The following is a 15336-nucleotide window of genomic DNA, read 5'->3' as shown; positions in this document are numbered from 1 at the left end:
TGCATAATAAAGGGCCGGCGTGCAAACTGTTGCGCACTATGCTGAAATTTGCTTATAAATTTGCATCGCATTAACGAAGCGCAAGCGGAATTACACGGGGTGTCCCGCTAAAAACACACCGCCTCGATACTCCAACTATTTTAATTAATAGGAAAAAGCGTTGTTCGCGTATATCGTACGGTTTAGCGATGGACGTAATACGGTGGGAATGTTGCCACTTTTTTTTTCTCCCTTTTTAATTTTTTGGCAAAATTTCACGGAGTAATGAATTTTCAGAACGAAAGCATCAAAGCGCATCGGCCTTGCACCAACAGCTTCCCCGATATTTCCACGGCAACGTTGAAACGCTCTCGACGATTTTTTGTCGTTTTCGTAGACGACGAGCCCGTATCCCGGCGAGAAAGGAAGATCGGTCACGAATCGAGGAAAATGCGATACCCCGAGTAAGTGGAACACGGACAGTGTCGAGCGAGACTTTCTCGGTGGTAAGCCTAGCGAACGTTGACCAAAGTGTCCGATTCAATACGACTCGCAATTCTTTCCAGAACCGATCTTCCTTTCTCCCTGGAGTACACGCGACGTTCGCGATTACAATTGCAATTCCTCGGTGCTCGAATATCTCGGAAATCGTTAGTTCCGGGACGCTCGGACTTTCACCATTTTACTTTCGAAATTCACCGATCTGTGAAACTCTGCCGCGAAAAACTAGGTTTCGGCTCGAAAGGACAAAATTGACTTTGGATTCCGGAAAGTGCTTCCACGGACGAAGAAAATATTTCTCCCGTATTTCCTCCTTTCGGGAGTCGTGCTACTCTTTCGCGTTCGCGGATGTTTCGTTCGCGGTAGCGAGCGTATTCGGACATCCTGCATATTTATAACACGCGTACGGACACCGCGCGGCGAAATTGCGGCTCATCGAGCACGAAAATTATTCTTACGAGGAAGAGGGTGGGAGGAACGAACGCTCGAGGAACATTTTTCGTTGGTCCGACATGGTTTGGATATTCCCGGTATCGTTTGCATGAAATTTTCATCGAGCTCGTACTCCTTACCGTGTACGGCGAGTCGCGTTAATTCCGGATCCGTGTTCCCGTCCCAACAGCCGCGAGACATTTCGTAATTTAAATGGAAAATCCGATAGCCGTGATCGTTACCGCGTTACCATTCTCTTTGTCATCGTAGCGGGCTGTAGTTACAATCGATGAAAGCTCCGCACAAAGGGAGAGAATCTTATTACCAGGTTGGACGAACGTTGTCGCTTTTACGGGGCCGCGCCGTATCGCGACCTTGCGCGACCAACCAAACAACCGTGTACCCCGAGCCATCGCGTCGTTCGTTTCGATCGTTTTCGAGTTTCAAATTTTTTTTCCCTCACCTCGGACCTCCCTCTCGTTCCGCTCAAATTCTCTTTTCCGCGTCGAGCGTTCGAAACGAATTTTTTCTCGCGAAACGGACTCGCTTCTCGCGCCGATAAACGGACGGGAACGTTCGATTCGTAACTACCACCTGGTAACTGGAAAATCGTTGGAGCGATTCCTGGAAACGCTCGCTCGAAAGTCAAGGTACGCTTCTGCGGTATAGTTGCTAAATAATTTGCGCGACTTTCCATCCTCGATCGGTCGGTATAACGTCGGACACGAAAGGGGTATTGCCCTTGACGAGGGAGCTCCCGGCACGCTCGATGGTCGATTCGTTCTTGCGCTCGTTGCGTCTAACAATAGTGCGAGGGTGGAAGAATAGATCGGTTGAAAATTCATGAGGTAATAGCGTATCTATTAGCGATGATTGGCGATCAATTAAGGTGCCTCGAAGAAACGAATCGAGAGCGAAATTTCGTCGACGCAACGAATAAAAGAACTTTACGCCATATCGAACTTACGATCGTTCGGTTGGCTCGACGTTATCGTTTCTTTCCTAGCGTTCATCCGAACGTTGAAATTTCCAACGTTACTCCGTTGACTCGATTTTCCAAAGACGATCGAAAAGACGGAGGGTCCGAGACCTCGATCGTTTAAAAACGGTCGATACACCGTAATCGAAGGATACGATTCGCGAGAACGCGAAAGAAATTACACGCGCGCGTTACCCGAGGCTTGTAAGCGTTCGACGCCCACACCTCAAAGACCAGCCCCCGGAGTAATCGTTACCGCATTAGGGCGCTCACCGACGCGGCGCTTGGCGGCGACGGCGACGGCGACGGCGACGGCGACGGCGACGCTGAAAAATGAAAGCGTACGCGCGAGTGGTTTCGAGTGCGCGAACGCTCGCATCGAGGCCGAGCACTCGCGTGGGTCGAGTGCTCGTCTCGAGCACCCGTACCATCTCGCCGGTAGTCCTTCAGTTCCGAAAACGCCTGTCGCGAGTGCGGTTTCGCGCATCCTGGGAATACGGGGAGTCGACGACTCCGTGACGAACGCGCCAAATGACCGTGCCGTCGACCGAGTTCGTCGAAGCTTTTACTCGACCGTGGAAAGCATCGGCCGCTCAAGGTCGTCGAGTCGCTCTTCCCCTACCTATCGTAGGTGCGAGATCGAACTCGGTACGACCGAGTGCGAACGAATAGTGTTTGGAACAGAGTAAAGGGTATTGTGTGAATGTTTATAGTAGAATATCGTGTGGAGTTTTTAGGCCGGAGGAGACGAACGTGGAGGTCGAAGAAAGGACGTTGTTGCGCATGGACGAGACGAGTTTCGTGCTTAAGTATATTTATGTTATTATTGTCATCGAAGAGGTGGAACGGTGTGACTAGCATTACACCGCTCTATCGGTGCGTAGAGAAGACGGAGAACGCTATACTGAGACCACGAAGTGACCGACCATACGTCCCGACTTATCCCGAAGTATCGGGTGCACGGTGGTAGCGACGTTTCGCCGGCCTCGAGCGATCGGTTTATTTCTTCCCGGCCATGGTTCGAGCAAATACCAAGAATCGCGTTTAACGTAAACCCATTGCATTCGGAAACGATCTCTTCCACTCTGAATAAAAAATTGTAAGAACCTCGTATTCCGACAACCGCCACCTCGGAAGAGAGAATAGCCCGAGGCACCGAACCAGTTTGGCTTCTTCTCTGTTTCGATGCTCGCGTTCAAAGGGAGTTGTACAAAGGAGCGATTGAAATTAATATAAATCGACGATGAAAGTGAACTTCGTAATACCCTGTAACTTCGTTGGAAGTCGCTAAAAGAGGTATCGGCGGAGAACTGTCGGTACACAAGCCATTTTATCGTCTTCGTTATTTGCGCGTTTCGATATTAATCTCTCGACGACTACGGACGAGCGACGAGAACTCTGGATCGTCGTGCGCCGATATTCGAGAAATCTCGTTTCGAGATTTTTCGCACCACCTTGCCGGAGAATCCGATACTTACGATTCGCGCACGGAACGTGCACGAACAACGATCGACCTTTGCGTTCTTCGTAGATTTGCCACCGCTTTCTTTTCGCAACTTGTATTTTTTCGAAGCAATTGAACACGAAGGCTTTCTTTTCGCTTCGTCGCGAACGTCGACGGATGGTCGAGTTCTCCAGTAAACGAAATGCACCGTTCTAGTCGACGCGAGCGGCAGAAACACCCACAATCCGTACGAGATGCGTCAGAATCGCGACCGCGAACGCGAAATTCCTCGAAGAGAACGAACCGAAACGTTGTCCGGAATTTTCCGTAGTTCGGAAAGAAAAGAAAAAGAGTTCACTGGTGGTAGCCTTCGGTGGACGAGCGAGCGTCCACGGTTAGCACGACGTCGATAAACTTGGCGAATCGCGAGAAGCTAAAACTGGCTGGACCGTCTCGTGCAACTTTCGTCGACGTTCGTTCGAGCGAGCGATAACGCGTAACAGACGGCGGAAAAGGTGTTCGGCGCGCTGGTCGGGCACGAACTTTGCACCGGAAACGTCGCGTCGGACGCCTCGTTAAGGGAACACGCGTGGAATCGACGCTCGGGCGTGAATTTTTCATTCGCCGCGTTCGCTCGTCTCTGAAAAAGAAACGGAGCGAGCTCGTTCTCCGAGCCATCCCTTCTCGGCGATCGTTCGAATCGAAGATCGCTGCGAGAAAAGAGAAACGGGAGCGTAGAAGAATTTCTTGGCGGGTTGAACGTATTTCGTTTCTTCGAAGAGGACGCGTTGAGAACTCGCGCGAGTCCGTTGTTAGCGGGATCTCGTCGCGTGGTTCCTTTTCGTGCCCCGAGGCTTCGACCGAACAACCAAAGCGATCGAACCTTCCCAGTTGAATCTACTCGATCGAGGTATTCTCTCTCGCGCAACGCCGAGTTTTTTCTTTTCGTCCCGTCTAAGGTCGAACGAAAGGAAGAGCAGTTCCAAGGTCGAGAGGTCGATCGAGACGATTCTTATCGACGAAGAAAACGTTCCAACCCTTGGTATCGCTCGTTCCGTAAAAATGGAGCTTCGCGCGTAAACGAACGTTTCTTCGAAAAGTAATTTCCAACACGGGGAGGCAAAGTTCACCGCGAAGGGACGTTTGACGCATCCTCGCGCGATTACGAGCGTTCATTGTCGGTAGCGCGAGAAACGTACGGGGGGAAACCGGGTGCGGAATCGGTATCGGGAAGCATTAAGAAGAAGGTGCGGAAGACGCGGCGAGGAGAGGCGAGGAGAGGCGAAACGAGGCGATGCGTTGCGATGCGAGGCGATGCAAGGCGAGGCGAGGCGAGGCGAGGTGGGGCGGGCCGACGAGGGTGGAAGGCAAATAGAGTCGTCTGACGAGGCTGCATCGAGGCCGCGGAATTATTAATTTTAATTACACAACTCGAGGCTGCGTTCAGCGCGTCGAGGAGGCCCGGATTACGTAATAAACTTACAGCAACAGCATCGGTACCACCACCGCCGCCGCCACCGCCGCTGCCGCTGCTGCTGCCGCCGCCGCCACCACCGTCGCCGCCACCGGCACAGACGCTCTACTTCCATCAACGCCGTCTTTCCCGCACTCCACCATCGCCATCATCTATCCGCAGCAGCATTACGTGGGTATTGATTAAACGCAACGCATCCCTCCCTTCGACCGGCTCTCGACCGCCTCTGCTCGCGCGGAGGAGAGGGTGCTCGTTGGCGCGGGAGTTGGCCGACAATTAATATTATTTATCGACGTCTTAATCGGCCGGCCGCATCTAACCGCCACCTCTAACCCCTCGGGTTTCGAGACGGCAGGGGTTCGAAGCCGACCTTGCTGCACCCGAGGCCCGGGGGTGAGTTCGCGTTTCCCTCCTCGGAATCGGTCAACTTTTATCGGGATGTAACGAGCGACGGATCGAGCGCGTCGAGAGAATTACGGAAACGACGAATCGAGGTCGTCGCTGTGGTCGACCTTGGACGATTCGAGGCGAGGTAAGATCGACAATTTTTTCGCGAGAGCGTCGATATCGCTATGGATCGAACGTTTCTCGACCAGTTGCGTCGAAACACCTTCGCGCGAATTCGTCTCGTCGTTGCGTCGCTCGGCGAATCGCAAACGATCGCGTCCATCTCGCGCGTTCGTGTCCACGGTATCGGCAGTTGCTCTCGAATTCGCGTTCGACGATGAATCGAAAGAACGTTCGCCAAAGTCTGGCGAAACGCTGACTCGAGATGCTCGTCGGTTGCGGCCGGGAAAATTGGAAACATCCCGAATCGGTTTAAAGAGGTACTCACGCTACCGGTGTGTCCGGACTGGGTAACTTTCCGGAGGAAAATATTTCCGACTCACCTGAAACAAAAAAAGCGAGGAAAGGATTATTCCGAGTCGAAGGTTCCGTCTGTCGCGATATCGTGCCAGATGCTCGAGTCGAACGAGACACGGTGTGTACGAATTTGTCGATCGTTTGCTTCTTTTTCTACACTTTGGTGACGTTTCTACCGCCGATCGGAAGAGGTCGCGTTCGAAACAGGATCGACGTGTCGAGAAGGACGATCGAAGCACGGAATTGCGTTCTATCGGTCGTTACTCGGATCCGAAAGACGCGGAACAAAGACGGATAAGAACGCGGAAGAGTCGCGCGCGCAAATTGCCGCAAAGATTACGAACTCGCGCGACCGAACTCTCGTTCGTTCTCGTCCGTCGATGGATGAACCGTTTCGCTCGGGGGTAACGAACGACGCCCGACGAATCGTCTTTTGGCCGTAGAAGTCGAGGAAGCCGAAACGGGAGCCACGAGCGGACCTAGAAGGGCGCGGTATTTCTCTAAAATGTACTTCGTCAGCTTCGTGAGCTTCCCGATCGCGTGACCCGGTCTAGGTACCCCCTCTCCGCGTTACTCGACGGCGTTGACCGGTCCTTTTGTTCTTTTCGTTTCCTCCGCGATATTTTCCCTCGGTCGTTCACGGAACGCCGCGCCGCACCGCGCCGCGCGATGGTGGCGTAGCTGCGAAGTCTATTACGCCGGACGGACACTCGGTTAGTTGGAATTTGTCTGCAGCCGAAGCACGGAAAAAGAGCCGAGTTACCGAGAAAGGCAAACAATGGCCGACGGACCGAGAAAGAGAGGGCAACGATGCTCGCCTCGGCTCGCCTCGCCTCTTCTCTGGCCTCCATTTTTCGAAAGCGTTCTCGACGCCTCGGCACGCCACTCCGGTTATTCTTCCTGAAATTACTTTTCGTCGGCGTGTTCCGAATCACGGAACGGCAAGAAAGTTCCGACAATCGCGCGTGTCCTCTCACGGATCTCGCTTTACCCCTTTCCGAACCGAAATTTCTTCGAAACGGAAGATTTCGAGTCAGGGAGAGAGCAGGAAGCTTTTTTCCTCCGCACTCGTGACTGTTGACTCTGGTTTCGTCGGATAAACGGCACGCGAGAGGAACAACCGAGGAAACGAATCTCTCTTTCTTTCTCTCTCTCTCTCTTTTTCGCTGGATCCGCGTCGTTTCCGTAATCGAGTCCAGCGAGTCGAAAAATCCTTTAACCCGGAGTTAAAGGACATCGAGAGCCTCGTTTGTTCGGCTTTCCGATCGGAATGTCCGCTCGCGTTAGAAAGCCGGAAGAATCTGGAAGATTAACGCGGATTAAGCGAGAAGAAACAGAAACGCGCCCGCGAAGGAGTCTCTGACCTCTATCGGTCCTCGCGCACCTCCTCCTTCTCTTCCTTCCATCTTTTCCGGGATTTTCGCTCGTTTACGAGGACCGACCGTACACGGAACGTCGCGACGATACGGTAAAGCGCATTACGCCATTGGACGCTAAATCGGCCGAGACTTTGTCGCGAGCGGAGCTGAGAAAGAGGCGCAGCTTCGCGAGTCTTCTCCTCGCGACGAATCGCGAAGAGGAAAATAAATTCCAGAGGATTCGCGATGATATTTTTCGATTGGAACGCGTTTAGGTCGAAAGCACCCCGTGGAAATTTGTTCTTCCAGGAGCCGATCGGGCGAAGAGAATTTCACTCGGACGTAACACGCGCGCGAAACGATTAACGTATTTGGAATCGGACGCCTCGCGTATCCACGAACTCGATCGATCCTCGATCTCGACGCGTTCACGGTCCAGCGTACCTTGGGTCGGGGCCGTCTCGATTCGACGGATATCTCCCGCACGACCAATCTCGAAGCCTCCTCGAACTCGAAAGGTTCGGGAAAGAACGTGGAATATTTATCGCTGGGAAAACAGATTGGATTTTCCGCGCGCGCGCGCGCGAGTGGTTTCACGTTCGCGAGCGCGGCCTGCGAACGCGTTAATTACGCCGACGACCAAAGTTTTTCCTCCGAACAAACTTCTCGCGACTACAACTCGGAATATTTTTACGCGAACCGGATGGTCTCGGTACCGTGCCCGATCGATTACCGCTTCGGACCGATCCGTAGGCTCTTTCTCGGAAAGAAGAGGCCTCGATTATATTCGTACGAACGTACGTTCGTCGTATCGTTCGAGATACGAGATCGGATCGTTCGGTGCACTTTGTCGCGAACGCGAGAAATCTCACGTTTCTCCAACCGAACCGCGACGGCGAACGCGTCGAGATCTGGAAATCGACCTTCGACTTTCCGGGCGAACTCGAGCGAGTCGCATTTTTCTTCGGGGCGCCGGGCCGCAAAGTCGTCCATTAACGCGTTGGAAGTATCCCCCTCGGCAAAGTTACCTCGTTACCGTGTTCCGTTCGTTCGTATTTCCCATTGAGCGCGGCAGAAAGTTCGAGAACAACCGATATCAATCCGCGAATCGATACGCTTTATCGGAGCGGCTCGTCGAGCAGAACGTCACCCGGCGAGCGTAGCGCCGCTTGAATCGCGAGCCGAGGCGAGGCGAGGCGAAGCGAGGCGCTACGCCGCGTCGAAAGCGACAATTCGACTTGGTCGGTCGCTCGTGCGGCCCCCACGACCCCCTTCGATAACAAATGGCCGCGCCGCCCCTGAAGGACAACGACGCTGCGCCGGCAGTTCGAGCGTAATTCTGCGCCCGGCCGACAGGCCCGTAAGTCACCGGCTCGAACGAAGCGTCGAGGTATTAATTAGAGTTTCGGGCCGGGAACCGCGATCACTTATCACCGAACCCAACCTAATCTGCCGGTTGGCCCGTTCCACGGTGGCGTTCGCCACCACCGCCGCCACCGCCGCCACCGCCGCCGCCAGCCTTTTAACCCGCGCGACTTAAACCGGTTGATCGATGTCCGACCGATCCTCCTCGACCGCCGCAACCGGTCGAGATCGCGAGCTATCGAGATCTTTCGCTCTCGATTCCTTTTACGCTCACCGTGTTTCCACCGTTTCGCGAACGGTGGATCTCTAGATCCGCGAGGAGGATGCACGAGATCTCCCCGAGTCCGCTTCGGGACCATCGACGCAGTTCGAAGCTTTTCGGTAATATATATTTCTTCGACGATCGAACAAAGCGCGATACGAGTAAGAATATTTTGACCAGCTTCTCGAAACGTGCGGGAAAACGCCGAGATCGAACGTGTTTGCGAATCGGCGAACAATTCGCGCGCAAGGGAACGAACCGATGTCGATTCTCGCGGTTTCGCGGTACCGAGAGAAAGCGCCGGGCGAGCGTGGAATTTATTTTCCGAATCCGGGTTGCAATATTTGCCCCTTCTGTTCGGGAAATAACGTTTTTCTCGAAAAATAAGTTACAACGATCGTAACCGTTATCGGTCGCAGGTTCGCCGGTGCGGCGCGGCGCGGAGAAACTCGCAAAGAGAACGCCCGTTGCGAGTAATTTAACGAGTATGTCGTGCACACGACTCGTTAAAAATCGGACAGAAATTCGGCGTCGAAGGTGAACGCGATGGACGCTCGCAAAAGCCACGGGAAGTTCGATTAAATGCGCCGAAGGTACCGACTGCATTAAATATCCGCTTATTCGACAAACGAGGCAAAAGCTCGTTGGTCGATAATTAAAAAGCTTCGATCGCGTTTTAACGCGTACCAAGGGAAACTACAGTGCGTTTAATGTACTCGGTGATTGAAATTTTAATCGGCAATTAAACGATTTAACTACGGACCGGAGCTACGACGAGTTTCTCTTTTCAGCGGTCGTTTCGAAATCGAAGAAACGATCGTTGATAGAGTTCCACGAAGCGAGACGCCGGTCGCTCGGACGAAACGAGAAACCGAGCGACTCGAAACCGTCCGAAGGTGGCTTTTCCTCGACTCGTCGACGGAAAATCGAGGTGTTTTTCCCGTTCGCGGAGAACCCGCGTCCGTCGCGCGATCACCGTCCGTTCGCGACTACGTAATTCCGTGCCGCGGTCGCCGAAGGAATCCGCCAACGGAAAACTCGTTTCTCGTCTAAATCGCCGATTGGAAATTTTCGTTTGCGAGCGCGTCGAGTGAATTTTCACCTCGGGGCGCTGCCATTTCCACTCGTGTTTATTTAATTTCGCTCGTTCCGAGAATAAACGATCTTTCGACCCGCTAGCGGTTCGACTTTGAGATTCGATTAACCACCGCGCTCGGAAATAATTCACCGAGAACTAACGGAATCCCGACCGTGGGAATCGATTACGCGATTACGACGAACCCGTGCGCTCGAACCGAGAGAACTCGCAATTGAGTAACCAGACGCGGCGAATCGCTTTCGCGTTTCTTTGGCCACCGACGCGTAGATTCGCGGCTTCTTTCCCTTTCGCGTCCTCCTCGTAGCGTATCCTCGTTACCTCGAATCGACCGAACGGCCAACTCGTTCTCCAGGAATCTTTGAAAAAATTTTATTCTCGGGAGACGTATACGGTGGTATACCGTTGTATCGCGACGAACGTTTCTTCGACGAAGCGCGCGAATTCGAGTATCGATCGGTCGGGTAGCTCTCGGGACGTTTCGAAAAACGACTTCAAAGTTTCGATGCGCGAGTTCGATTCAAAGTTCCGCGACGCGGGAATCTTTCGAAGCTGGAATCTCCGCGAAAGTGGGAAGAGAGATCGATCTCCTCGTCCGAAAATCGTTCCGCCGTTGGGGGTTTAAAAAGCGTGTCGTTAACCGTCCATTAGGGGGTCGATCGCGCGTACAAAGTGGCCTGTAACGTCTTAACGGCGCAAACGAGAAAACGAAAGGACGAATCATCCGTCCCGATGGGTTCCCGCGATTGCTGTACCAATGGCGAGCTTACATTAATTATGTCTGTCATCGGCAATGCCGGGCCGTCGTCTGGGTTTCCCCGGCAGACGCTATCGAGTTTATCGCGTCCCAGATATCACGAGGGCCGTCCCCTTAACTTTGGATATCGACGGCTGGCCCGAGAAACTTCGCGGGGATGAACACACCCGGTAGAGTCCCGATCCTCTGCCCGGAGTCTCTCGTTTCGGAGTTCTCGGACCGCCGGATGTTCACCGTTGCCACGACCACGCGTTGCCCTTGCACGGAATTGCTCCGACCACTGTAACCCGCTATTAACTCCGCTGCGAATCGATTCCCCGGTTTACTGCCATTTACAGAAGCCGCCCGATCTCGAGACTCCTCACCGCCCGGAATCGCGCTTCGTTTTCGTCGTTCGGTCTCGCTCGGCAAATATTTTCCACTTCTTCGATCGTTCGTCCATCGAAGGAGTACGTCGCGCCTCCTTCGCGGAACGAGACGATAGTTTCCGTGAAATTCGCGAAAGGAAAGAAACCGGCGCGTCGGTCGCGCCGAAAAACGAAAGAAACGATTAGAGAAAAGTACGAAGGCGACGTCCGGAACCGTCGAAGCGTTCCAAGACTCGCGATCTTTTACGGTATCGGAGGAATACGGGGGTACGGTGGACCGAATAAATCTCGCAATTTGCGACAGGGCCGCGACTTTCGAGATATTGGCCGTTCCGTGAGTTTCACGGGCGGATAAAGTCTCCCCGACCGCCAAGGAGTCGAATTCTCCGCTCTAAGTAACGTATCGAGGGAACTCGTATAACTCGATTCCGTCCACTCTGGAGTCACCGTTCCCGGCCGAGCCGAACCAGCCGAACCAGCCGTCTTGATCGATCGTCGATTTCCTCCCCGACGAATTCGAGGACCGAGGGGGGTGTCGACTCGAGGCTCCGAGCGCCCTGGAGAAGATTAACGCGATAACGAACGCGAAACAAAGCACGGAGCCGCGAGAAACGAATTCTCTCGTATTCCGGTCCAAGAAAGAACTCCAGTCCCCTTCCCCCCCGCGAACCAACACCGTGCGCCACGACCCTGTGGGACTCTCGGTCGGGGTGACTGCGCGTTGCGCGCAAACTGGCGGAGGGGCAGACGGCGAGGGTAGGGGATCGAAGGCGGGCGGGAGAACTGCTCGTACACGAAACAGCACTTACACCCCCGCAACCGGCAACCCTCGACCCCCGGTCCGCCTCCGGGTAACGGTCGGACCGTACGACTGCCAGAAGTACGGCCGAGCTGCAGGTACCATCGCGCACACCGGTGGCTTTCAAGGTGAACTTCCCTCGCGAACTTTATTAATATGTATACGCACGCCGCGGAGAACTTTTCCCGTCTAAGTGAAAATACCAATCGTACGGATTCCTCCATAAACATTGACTTTGACGAAGGCCTTCGTCAAGGCCGAGCGACGAGTCTCGGCGAACCTTCGACGTTCCTCGAACTCGGAAAACGTTTTACGGGACTTCGGTCCAGCGAATCGAACCCGCGAGTCGAAATTTACGAGCTCGAAAACGCTCGAGCCGTTTCCACGACTTCTGCGGGAAAAAGCAACGTTCCTCTTCGAGCGAGTCCAGGCCGTTCCGAAAGAATACCGTTCGGAGCGTTCGAACGTTTATCTTCGATCATCGTCCGCAATCGTCGTCCGCGATAATTCCCAATTATACGAGCCGCATCCCCCAACCCCAGATTGTTAATATTTCCAACGCGTCTCGCCTCGAGTCCCGCGGAAGTAATCGACGCAACAATAATATATTCGAAAAATGTTCCAACAATTTTCCCGAGCGACCGGGGGAACCGCCCAATATTAAACCCCAATTACGAAGGGGTTGCTTTTTAAAGCACGTACGCGGACCAAACATCCCTCGAATGCCCAAGTACCGACCACCGGCCATCGGCCATCGGCCACCGACCACCACCGTGGCGTCCGTTCAATTTTCCGAACGATCGATTCGCCCCGACAATCGCCGCGGACGGAAAATATGAAATCCACCGGCCGACGCGGTAATCCCGCTGGTAAGCGGAACCAGCCTCGATCCTTCGAGACCCGCGCGGGCACGCGCAGCCGTGCGCCTCGAGACGAGGAGCGTAATTCTCGGCGATATCCGCGGTCTGGTGTTCCGCGGCAGCTAGAATTCTCTCGTGGATCGAGAGAACGAACCGACCCACCGAACACCGGCTCGAACTTGCCGCGGCTCCGCTAATGAAAACGAATCGTTCTTCTTCCACGTGCAACCCCTTTTTTACCACCGTCGAGCCACCACGCTCGGATGGAGCGAGACACGAGGGGCTCGCGTAGACAAGAGCTCGCGCGAAGGGTCCGGGCTTCGTCGCGAAGCTACGCCGTGTTTTCGACCCCCCGAGGGTTTACGCGACGAGCAAGACAATTAGAGGATCTCTCGTTCGGAGGACTCTGTCGTGCGCTCGTACGCTCCTCGATGCGCCCGAAATTCTATTTAACGGTGTTTAATCGCCTCGCGCGTTGCACCGAGCGATAGGTACGTGTTTCGCGAGATGGAAGGATTTCTCGGGAGGTCTTCGAGGTCGCGTCGTCTACTTTGTCCTTTTAAATGCGAGGGATCGACTCGTTTTCGACGATTTCCTCGAAGAACGTAATTCAAGAAATCGAGACCGGTTCGGTAACGGTTTGGGTGAAGTCCAAAATCTCTCGTGGAAACGCAAGATCGCGATCAACGTCCGACGAGTTTCTCGTCCGTTGATCAACTTCTAAAAGTAGCGGCACTCGTTAGCAAGCGGATCGCGAAAAGAGCGACGTCGAGCTCGCTCGACACCGGCTAACGAAAAGAAATTGCTGGTTTCTCGCGCGCCCTGTTCTCCTGCTCGTGGCGCGTGTACGAGACAAGACGAAGGATACCGTTGCGCGAGGATGATGTAAATTTGTGCGTTACGGCCGGGATCGAAGTTGCCGAAGATAGGACGGGTAATGAGAACGAATTGCCCTCTTTTCTACCTTTTCCTCGGCTCGGGGCTCGCCAGCCGCTACTTTCTCGGGCTTGGTTGACTACGTTGGACAGGTGGCGGCGAACCCTGTGGAAAAACGGATCGACCCGTTCCTTCGGGACTTCCCCTTTACGGCCTAGAAAACGCGGCGCTCCGTTGTCCGCCGTATTTGACGTATTTCGATATCGAATGGAAAAGTTTGCTCGAGAAGATTCATACCGACGTACGTCGTACGCGTACGTACGGGGATTCGTTTCGAAGCGTCGAACGGTCCGGTCGTTCCCCGAATATCCGCGTACTTCTCGCGTCGTAAATATCGAGACACCGAGCAGAGAACGAGAACGTTGCTAGCGCCTTTTACGATAACGAACGTCTCGATTTTGAGTTCGGGAACGAGTCTCGGTACCTTCTTTCCTTCGTATCGAGGACAGAGACTTTCAGAGCTTTCTTCCCAGAAATTACGGGCAGAAAAACGCGGGCGGTACCAGCGGCGTCGGTATTGTTCGACAAACTCGCGAGGAAATAGAATTTATTTCGCGGCGCGAAACCGTCTCCGTCGAAGCGTGGCCGCGAGCAAGGGCGTTGCGTCGGGGGCGAGGAGAAGGGAAAAAGTACGAAACGGAATAAATTTCCATTCTCGCGCGTCAAAATCTAAGTCGCGTCGAGTCGACGCGAGCCTCGATAAACCCGCGGTTTCCGCGCAAACGCACGAAAACAGCCGGCGGTACTCGAGGTGTCTGCGGAGGGGTCGCCTCGGCAGACCGTCGTCGACGAAGGGAGAGAACTGGGAGGAGAGGTTGCGTTACCCGCGGCTTCCCTCGTAACCCCCGTGCGAGCAAGTTTTTCCAGCTGCCGGAGACAGTTTGAAAGTTCGGTGGAACGAGAGTAAAGGCGAACGTGCGAGCGAACGAACCAACCGACCGACCAACCAACCAACCAACCAACCAACGAAAGAACGAAAGAACGCCGCGCGCGCACGTTTGCGCGTTCGCGTTTCAGGTCTCTTCTTCGTTTTCTTCTTCTCCCCCTACCCTCGACTCCCCCGACCGGCAACCACCCGTCGCCCTTCGTTTCACCCTCTTAGCACCGGGTACCGCGTCTAATTAGGCGACCTGGACCCTCTCCGTGTACTCTGCACAGTCTGAAGAGTTCTTCCGGCACCGCGTGCCACCCTCCGGGGAGATGCTGGAAGAAATGCCACCGTCGGTGGAGGGGAAAGAAAAAAGAGGTCGGCTGCGCGCGATGCTGGTCGAAATCAGTCGGATTAAACTTCGTGATTGCGCTAACGAAGCTTTCCCGCGAGCCTCGTCTCGCCGTTTCCTACGGACGAGAAATTCCTCGAGAACGAGAGAGCTTCGACGCGGCCCCGGCCAAGACGAACCTTCCAACCAACCGTACCCTTCTCTTCGCTATCCGCAAACACCGAGACGCCGACTCGTCGACCTACGCACTGCTCACGAGAGGAAAGTGAACGCGGATTTTTCCGATCCCGAGGAAAAGTTTTCCAAATTTTGCGAAAACTTGTCGGAGATCGAAACTCTTCTGTGCCGAAACGCGGTTTGCGTAACACCGTCGGGACTTTGTTAATTTTTCGAATTTCGTTTGGATATTTCGCGAACGAATCGACGAGAAGTTTCGAACGACGGTCAGAAAGCCGTCCGATGTTCCGCCAAAAAATCGATCCACCATCGGTCCCGCGACGCGATCGCGAATCGTTTCCTCTAAGAGAGAAGCAATTTTTCCGATCCCGGTTCCTCGCGCGCCGACACGTTCGCCGTCGATTTTCCATCGTCGAAGCGAATTCCAGCGCGACGCGCGAGATTTCTTTTTCCCACGAGTCGCGT

General features: G+C 54.1%; 1 protein-coding gene across 3 annotated transcripts in view; it reads right to left on the bottom strand.

The window, feature by feature from the left end:
- The window catches only part of LOC143144756 (uncharacterized), a 300728-nt gene that overhangs the window by 194548 nt on the left and 90844 nt on the right, over window positions 1-15336 (bottom strand). The window contains exon 1 of one of the 3 annotated variants that reach the window (XM_076307506.1): window positions 5645-5702. The exons of the other annotated variants lie outside the window; for them this stretch is intronic. The gene's annotated coding sequence lies outside the window, so the exon portion shown is untranslated. Of the gene's footprint in view, window positions 1-5644; window positions 5703-15336 lie in introns of those variants that run through there. 3 annotated transcript variants of the gene reach the window in all.

This window comes from Ptiloglossa arizonensis, chromosome 3 (assembly GCF_051014685.1).
Source record: "Ptiloglossa arizonensis isolate GNS036 chromosome 3, iyPtiAriz1_principal, whole genome shotgun sequence".
NCBI classification, from domain to species: Eukaryota; Metazoa; Arthropoda; class Insecta; order Hymenoptera; family Colletidae; genus Ptiloglossa; species Ptiloglossa arizonensis.
The sequence above is the reverse complement of the archived record's forward strand: the minus strand, read 5'-3'. Positions and strand labels throughout refer to the sequence as shown.